This window comes from Pygocentrus nattereri, chromosome 25, assembly GCF_015220715.1.
Source record: "Pygocentrus nattereri isolate fPygNat1 chromosome 25, fPygNat1.pri, whole genome shotgun sequence".
Lineage (NCBI taxonomy): Eukaryota > Metazoa > Chordata > Actinopteri > Characiformes > Serrasalmidae > Pygocentrus > Pygocentrus nattereri.
Genome location: NC_051235.1, coordinates 33,989,480 through 33,999,642, shown reverse-complemented (window position 1 = coordinate 33,999,642; position 10,163 = coordinate 33,989,480).

The window sequence follows — 10,163 nt, the reverse complement described above, 5'->3', positions numbered from 1 at the left end:
TCTGCTTGGAAAGACAGTATTGTTGAATATAGAAGAGAAATTAATAAAGCCCGCTCAGAGTATCTGGCCTCTCAGATCGAGATTAATAAAAACAACCCTAGAGTTCTCTTTAGTGTTATTTCTAAACTGACTAAAAATCAGGCAGGTACTGATCCTCAGATTCCAGCAATCCACACTAGCAATGCTTTTATGGACTATTTTGATAATAAAATCGAAAATATTCGGGACAAAATTCAACAGATAAATAGCACAGCTTGTCTGTCATCTGGTGTGGCTGATATAGAACAAAATCCAGCTACCGAAGTCAGGTTGGAAGTTTTTAACCCACTACATCATTTAGAACTGGAGAAAATTATCTCCTCATCAAACTGCACAACCTGTACACTTGATGCAGTTCCCACAAAACTATTAAAACAGGTATTACCAGACATAATTAAACCACTATTAACAATAGTAAACTCATCATTAAACCTGGGGTATGTTCCCAAAGCCTTTAAACTAGCAGTAATTAAACCTTTGATCAAGAAACCAAATCTTGATCCTAGTGTACTATCTAACTATAGACCTATTTCAAATTTACCATTTATTTCTAAGATTTTAGAAAAGGCCGTGGCCCAACAACTTGGCTCTTATCTGCAAAGAAACCAGATCTATGAAAAATTCCAATCTGGATTTAGGCCTCATCATAGCACTGAGACAGCTCTAGTTAAGATAACAAATGATCTGCTTCTTGCCGCTGACCAAGGCTGCGTTTCTTTACTGGTACTTCTTGATCTGAGCGCAGCTTTTGATACAATAGATCATAATATCCTCCTAGAAAGATTAGAGAAAATGGTCGGTATAACTGGAACTGCCTTATCATGGTTCAAATCATACTTGACCGATCGTTTTCAGTTTGTGAGGGTAAATAATATACCCTCCAATTATACAAAGGTTAGATATGGAGTTCCACAAGGCTCTATCTTAGGACCGTTATTATTTACGTTATACATGCTCCCCCTGGGCAAAGTTATTAGAAAACATAATGTTAATTTTCATTGTTATGCAGACGACACGCAGCTCTTCATATCAGCCAAACCTGATGACAAACAGAGAATAAAGAAAATGGAGGATTGCGTAAAAGATGTGAAATCATGGATGTCACACAACTTTCTTCTATTAAATAGTGATAAAACAGAAGTTCTTCTATTAGGCCCTAAAGCTGCTAGAAATAAATTATCACACCTAATGTTGAATCTGGCCGACTTCTCAGTCACACCTGGTTCAACAGCTAAAAATCTTGGCGTTATCATAGATTCAGATCTAGCATTTGATAAACACATATCTAATGTTACTAAAACAGCTTTTCTACATCTCCGTAACATCGCCAAGCTAAGAAATGCTTTATCCTTACATGACGCAGAAAAATTAGTACATGCCTTCATTACGTCAAGGCTAGACTACTGTAATGCGCTACTGTCAGGATGTTCTAGCAGTAACTTAAATAAACTTCAGCTAGTTCAAAATGCTGCAGCCAGGGTCCTTACTAAAACTAGAAAATTTGACCATATTAGTCCAGTCCTATCAGCTCTTCACTGGCTTCCAGTCAAATTCCGCATAGACTATAAAATTCTCCTGTTAACGTATAAAGCCCTACATGGGCTCGCTCCTGAGTATCTGAGAGACCTTATCTCCTATTATGAACCACCACGATTACTTAGATCACAGGGTGCTGGCTTCCTAGTAGTTCCCAAAATTCAGAGAAGCTCTGCAGGAGGAAGAGCTTTCTCTTATAAAGCGCCCCAACTCTGGAATAATCTCCCCGATAATGTTCGGGACTCAGACACAGTCTCAATCTTTAAGTCTAGACTAAAAACTTACTTGTTTAGTTTAGCTTTTGGTAGTTAATGTTAATTCCCTTTAGATAAGGCTGCAGATCCAGGGGTTCATGGACATAGTGAATTGTGGGTAAACTGAGATGCTGGTGCTGCTGTCACTCACTACATGCAGTCACTCAGGTTTGTGGACGGTGGAGTGGGTGAATGCCAGTGTCTCAGGGAGCCTCCGTGTCTATGTTACCTTCTGGCTCTCTCCCTTTAGTTAGGCTGTCATATTCAGACCTGCCGGAGTCATTAGTCACACTCTGATCATTTTTTACATTTTCTGTTCTTCATAAATCCAGTCTAAACTAATTCCTAAATCTTTCCTTCCTCCGAGTTACTGACTGTCCACCGGTCCGGCCCAATACTGATGGATGTCCCACCCTCAAGTCCCCCTGTCCCCCTGATTGACCAGACTGATGGAAGTTTCTGGAACGCAGCTTCTCCACTACAGATCACATCCAAATCTATATGAACTCTAATTGTTTCCACTGTTGATTATACACACCTGAATATATTAGAACTGCGTGGATGTAAAATTGACTTTTCAATGTTTAACTTATAAGTTGTCTGACCAGTGGTAGGATGGTCCCCCCTTTAGATGTGAGTCTTGGTCCTCCCGAGGTTTCTTCCTCCTCCAGCTCTGAGGGAGTTTTTCCTTGCCTCAGCGCTCACGGGGGTTCTGTATATTCTGTATATTATGTTCAGTGTTTTGTCTGATTCTCTGTGCTGTGATTCCCATTTTTGTAAAGCTGCTTTGTGACAACATCAGTTGTAAAAAGCGCTATATAAATAAATTTGATTTGATTTGATTTGAATACACACTGAACACACTGAACACATCATACTCACAGAACACACTGAACACACCGTACTCACAGAACACACTGATCACTGAACACACTGTACTCACAGAACACACTGAACACAGTGTACTCACTGAACACACTGTACTCACAGAACACACTGAACACTGAACACACTGAACTCAAAGAACACACTGAACACTGAACACACTTTACTCATAGAACACACTGAACACATTGAACACACTGTACTCAAAGAACACACTGAATACACTGAATACACTGAACACACTGAACACACTGTATTCACAGAACACACTGAACACACTGTACACACTGAACACACTGAATATACTGAACACACCATACTCACAGAACACATTGTACACACTGAACAAACTGAACACACTGTACTCACTGAACACACTGAACAAGGTACACACTACTCACTGAACACACTGAACACTGAACAAAATACACACTGAACACTGAACGTACTGAACACTGACCACACTGGACACACTGAACACTGAACACACTGTACTCTCAGAACACACTGAACACAATGAACACTGAACACACTGAACACACTGAACACTGACCACACTGAACTCGCTGAACACAGAACACACTGTACTCAAAGAACACACTGAACACAGAGAACACACAGAACACACTGAACAGACTGAACACACTGTACTCAAAGAACACACTGAACACACTGTACTCACAGAATACACTGAACACACTGAATACACTGTACTCACTGAACACACTGTACTCACAGAACACACTGAACACACTGTACTCAAAGAACACACTGAACACTGAATACACTGAATACACTGTACTCACTGAACACAATGTACTCACAGAACACACTGAACACACTGTACTCACAGAACACACTGAACACACTGTATTCACAGAGCACACTGAACACACTGTACACACTATACACACTGAATAAACTGTACACACTGAACAAACTGAACACACTGAACACACCATACTCACAGAACACATTGTACACACTGAACAAACTGAACACACTGTACTCATAGAACACACAGAACACACAGAACACACAGAACACACTGTGCTCACTGAACACACTGAACACGGTACACACTGTACTCACAGAACACACTGTACTTACTGAACACACTGTACTCACAGAGCACACTGAACACATTGAACACACTGTACTCACTGAACATACTGAACACGGTACACACTGTACTCACAGAACACACTAAACACACTGTACTTACTTAACACACTGTACTCACAGAGCACACTGAACACATTGAACACATTGAACACACTGAACACACTGAACACGGTACACACTGTACTCACAGAACACACTAAACACACTGTACTCACAGAACACACTGAACACACTGAACACATCATACTTACAGAACACACTGAACACACTGTATTCACAGAACACACTGAACACACTGTACACACTGAACACTGAACACACTGTACACACAGAACACACTGAACACACTGTACACACTGAATACACTTTACATACGATACACATTGAACACTGAACACACTGAACACACCATACTCACAGAACACACTGAACACACTGTACTCACTGAACACACTAAACACACTGTACTCACTGAACACACTGTACTCACAGAACACACTGAACACATTCAACACACTGAACACACTACACACTGTACTCATAGAACACACTGTACTCACTGAACACACTGAACACACTGAACACAATACACACTGAACACACTGAACACATCATACTCACAGAACACACTGAACACACCGTACTCACAGAACACACTGATCACTGAACACACTGTACTCACAGAACTCACTGAACACACAGAACACACTGAACAAACTGAACACACTGTAGTCACAGAACACATTGAACACACTGAACACTGAACACACTGTACTCACAGAGCACACTGAACACATTGAACACACTGTACTCACTGAACACACTGAACACGGTACACACTGTACTCACAGAACACACTAAACACACTGTACTCACAGAACACACTGTACTCACAGAACACACTGAACACACTGAACACATCATACTTACAGAACACACTGAACACACTGTATTCACAGAACACACTGAACACACTGTACACACTGAACACTGAACACACTGTACTCACAGAACACACTGAACACACTGTACACACTGAATACACTTTACATACTGTACACATTGAACACTGAACACACTGAACACACCATACTCACAGAACACACTGAACACACTGTACTCACTGAACACACTAAACACACTGTACTCACTGAACACACTGTACTCACAGAACACACTGAACACATTCAACACACTGAACACACTACACACTGTACTCATAGAACACACTGTACTCACAAAACACACTGAACACACTACACACTGTACTCATAGAACACACTGTACTCACAAAACACACTGAACACACTGAACACAATACACACTGAACACACTGAACACATCATACTCACAGAACACACTGAACACACCGTACTCACAGAACACACTGATCACTGAACACACTGTACTCGCAGAACTCACTGAACACGGTACACACTGTACTCACAGAACACACTGAACACAGTGTACTCACTGAACACACTGTACTCACAGAACACACTGAACACATTCAACACACTGAACACACTACACACTGTACTCATAGAACACACTGTACTCACAAAACACACTGAACACACTACACACTGTACTCATAGAACACACTGTACTCACAAAACACACTGAACACACTGAACACAATACACACTGAACACACTGAACACATCATACTCACAGAACACACTGAACACACCGTACTCACAGAACACACTGATCACTGAACACACTGTACTCGCAGAACTCACTGAACACGGTACACACTGTACTCACAGAACACACTGAACACAGTGTACTCACTGAACACACTGTACTCACAGAACACACTGAACACATTCAACACACTGAACACACTACACACTGTACTCATAGAACACACTGTACTCACAGAACACACTGTACACACTGAACACACTGAATGCAATACACACTGTACACACTGAACACACTGTACACATTGAACACGGAACACACTGAACACACCATACTCACAGAACACACTGTACACACTGAACAAACTGTACTCACAGAACTCACTGAACACACAGAACACACTGAACAAACTGAACACACTGTAGTCACAGAACACACTGAACACACTGAACACACTGTACACACTGTACACACTGAACAGTTCTGAGGAGGTGTGGTTTAGAGGAGGGTGGGGTTTTGAAGAGGTGTGGTTTGGGGGAAGCCAGGGTTCTCAGCATGTGGGATTTAGAGCAGGATAGGGTTCTGAGGAGGTGGGGTTTAGAGGAGGGTGGGGTTCTGAGGAGGTGGGGTTTAGAGGAGGGTGGTGTTCTGAGGAGGTGGGGTTTAGGGGAAGCCAGGGTTCTGAGGAAGTGGGGTTTAGAGGAGTGTAGGGTTCTGAAGACCACAAGTTTAAAGCATGGGGTTTTATTGAGTGCTGGGCCCACAAAGAGCCTTATTACAGAAATCCTCCACTCACAGGACAGCAGCTGTTGAGCTGCTTTGTGTTCTGTACCAGTTACAGCAGAGTGCAGTTTCTCCGCCTCATTGAGGAGCTGAAACTTCATGACCTCCTTCTCGCTCAGATCTCCATAGCTCAGCTCAGTGTGTCTGAAGGTTCTAGCTGTTGGGATGGTTCATCATCTAGACAGCAGTGGATGGTGGAGTGAGCTCACACAGAACAGTCACACTTCACTGTCTGAGTGTTGAGGTTATATGTGCAGGGTATCTGTTATTTGGGTCATCCTACAGAAACGTCCAATTTTCTATCCTCCATAGGAGTCACTGGTGTTACTGATCAAATCAAATACAAAACCCCCCTAACTGTCTATGATGAGATGGTTTAAACCTTTTTCTCCACTCTGGACCAGGTGGAACAGTCCAGCAGGTTTGTATGATGGTCACTGGGGGTATTTTCTGTTCTCCGCTCCAGCAGGTCGCCCTTCCACAAGCTTTCCAAAGCTCTGAGGCTGTAAACTCACTCTAAATGACTGGGTTAAAGTGATTTAATCATTTCCATTTACTGTCGGTGTGTGTCGACCGCACTGCCGTCTCTCCAGACGGAGTCTTAAAGTCACTGACTCGTTCTTTATTGCGGTCCGAGCCGCCGGGCAGAGGCAGAGCCGATTCATCATTGGGCTGATTGAATCTCAGACTCAAACCCACTCACTCTACTCCCCACAAGGGAAACTACAACACTCACTCACACTCACACACACACACACACACCTACCTACACTCACACACTCAAACACATGCACGCACTCACACACACACACACACACACACACACACACACACACACCTACACTCACACACTCAAACGGGCTGTGTTCACTGCGTCGTCTGTGGACCTGTTCCGTCGGTATGCAAACTGAAGAGGGTCTATAGTGTTCAGAATGGTCTGCTGGATGTGAGTCATGACTGTTCTCTCGAAGCACTTCATCATGATTGGGGTGAGTGCAACAGGGCGATAGTCATTTAGGCTGGTCACAATCCTTTTCTTTGGGAGGGGTACGATGGTGGTTGACTTGAAGCAGGATGGCTCAAAAGCTTGCGCAAGGGACAGATTGAACATGTCCACAAACACATTGGCCAGTTCTGATGAGCAAACCCTGAGTGCACGCCCGGGGATGCTGTCTGGGCCGCCTGCTCTCCGTGGGTTTATTCTCCTCAAGGTCCTGCACACATCCACTGATGTCACAGTGAGTGATGTGTTTCTTGTGGCCATAGTGTCTCTTGGTCGGCCAGGGTTGAGGACCTCATAGCGAGCATAGAAATCATTTAGCTCATCAGGTTGTGTGGTGTGGCTGTTTGTAGCCGCCCTGCTCGTCTGCTGGTAGTGGGTGATGTGCTGTAGTCCTTGCCACATGCGCCGGGAGTTCGTGGTGGTACAGTAGCCCTCCAGCTTCAGCCTGTACTGTCTCTTGGCCTCTTTGATAGATCTACGCAGGTCATATCTGGACCTTTTGTAGTCTTCAGCATTGCCTGAGAGAAATGCAGCATGGGGGGCACGTAGCATGGACTGAGCTTCACTGTTTATCCAGGGTTTCTGGTTGGGGTATTTTCTGCAGCGCCTTGTAGGGACAACGCTTTCAACGCAGTTGTTGATGTAGCCCATTGCCCCAGAAGCTTAGTCCTCTAGATCAACAGTACAGTCGTCTCTCACAGCAGCAGTTCTGAATACATCCCAGTCTGTACTGTCGAAGCAGTCCTGAAGCACCAAGTCAGTTTCTTCATTCCACACTTTGATAGTTTTACTCACTGGAAGTGCTTGCTTGAGGAGTTGTCTGTATGCTGGGTAGAGGAACACGGAGATGTGGTCAGACTGTCCGAAGACCCCCCTCACGTTGCTGTAAACTTGGTCGAGTATGTTACGCTCCCTCGTCGGAAAGCCCACGTGCTGCTGTGAATCTTGGATCATTATTTTCTAAAATGCAGAATAAGTTTATTACACATTCAACACACCGAAATGAAAACATGGGGCTAAAATTCCACAACTGAGATGACAAACAGCCAGCCTAGAGTTCTCCTGTAGAGTTCACATGTAGTGTTCTGCTTTAAAGTTCACCTACAGTTCACCTATAGAATTCTCCTGTAGAGTTCTGCTGTAGAGTTCACCTACATTTCACCTATAGAATTCTCCTGTAGAGTTCACCTACACTTCACCTGTAGGGTTCTCCTGTAGAGTTCTGCTGTAGAGTTCACCTACAGTTCACCTATAGAGTTATGTAGAGTTTACCTGTACAGTTCTCCTGTACAGTTCACATACAGTTCACCTACAGAGTTCTCCTGTAGAGTTCTCCTGTAGATTTCACCTACAGTTCACCTACAGAGTTCTCCTGCAGAGTTCTCCTGTAGAGTTCACCTACAGTTCACCTATAGCGTTCTCCTGTAGAGTTCTCCTGTAGAGTTCACCTACAGTTCACCTATAGCGTTCTCCTGTAGAGTTCACCTACAGTTCACCTATAGCGTTTTCCTGTAGAGTTCTCCTGTAGAGTTCACCTACAGTTCACCTACAGAGTTCTCCTGCAGAGTTCTGTTGTAGAGTTCACCTACAGTTCACCTATAGCGTTCTCCTGTAGAGTTCTCCTGTAGAGTTCACCTACAGTTCACCTATAGCGTTCTCCTGTAGAGTTCTCCTGTAGAGTTCACCTACAGTTCACCTATAGCAATCTCGTGTAGAGTTCACCTACAGTTTTCCTGTAGAGTTCAGCTGTAGAGTTCTCCTGTAGAGTTCACCTACAGTTCACATATAGAGCTCTGCTGTAGAGCTCTCCTGTAGAGTTCTCCATAGAGTTCACCTATAGTTTTCCTGTAGAGTTCTGCTGTAGAGTTCTCCTGTAGAGTTCTGCTATAGAGTTCTCCATAGATTTCCCCTATAGAGTTCACCTACAGTTTACCTATAGCGTTCTGCTGCAGAGTTCTCCTGTAGAGTTCGCCTACAGTTCACCTGTAGAGTTCTCCTGTAGAGTTCGCCTACAGTTCACGTATAGAGTTCTGCTGTAGCGTCCCCCTGTAGGGTTCTATAGAGTTCTCCTGTAAGGTTATGCTCTGTATTTTAGATGCACAGATGGAGTCTGTAACTCATTGATTTCTACAGTGGCTTCTGCTGTAATGCACTGACTGTATCTCTTTAGTCTTGAACAGAGATTTTACCTTAGAGCCTGGGCTCTGGCTCCTCTAACAGTGGTTCTAAACGTTCTGTTCTTTAGTGTGATATGGAGGTTCTATTCAGAATAATGACTCACAATTGCAGCTTCGCATGGTGAAACCCCGATTTACATCCTTCATTCTCCTGCGCTCTGCAGGAAAACATACAGAGGTTCCGCTGTAGAGCAACATTCCCTCAGGCTGAGGAACAGAGGGAGAACGTGTTCCAGTGGTGTTTCCATGTTCTTGAGATATTTACGAGTCGAGCCGAAGGAATAGATTGTGTGAAAGTACAGAAAGATTAAAGAAGAAAACAGAGAAAGACCAGCTGAGAAATGACAAAAGTCTCTAATTTACAGATTTAACTTAAATACAGATTTAATTACAGAGGAGATTCATTTCCTTTAACGATTTCACTGATTTAATCAAATCTGCAGTAATGAGGCTGGTTTTCACGCGCTGATATAAAACCGGCTTTAAAGGTGCTATTATTAAACAGATACATCACACAGAACGGAGAGAGATGGATAATTAAACCTGGAGTTTTACAGCTGATCATTAGTTTCATATTTATTAGAAAGTCAATATTAGTAATATTCCTTATTATATCAGTATAATCTTCCTCTCTTAGATAACTGCAGTGGGGCTGACGCCCATTAGCTGGATTAGAAGAGTCACAGAAAATAGATATTCATCACTCACTGT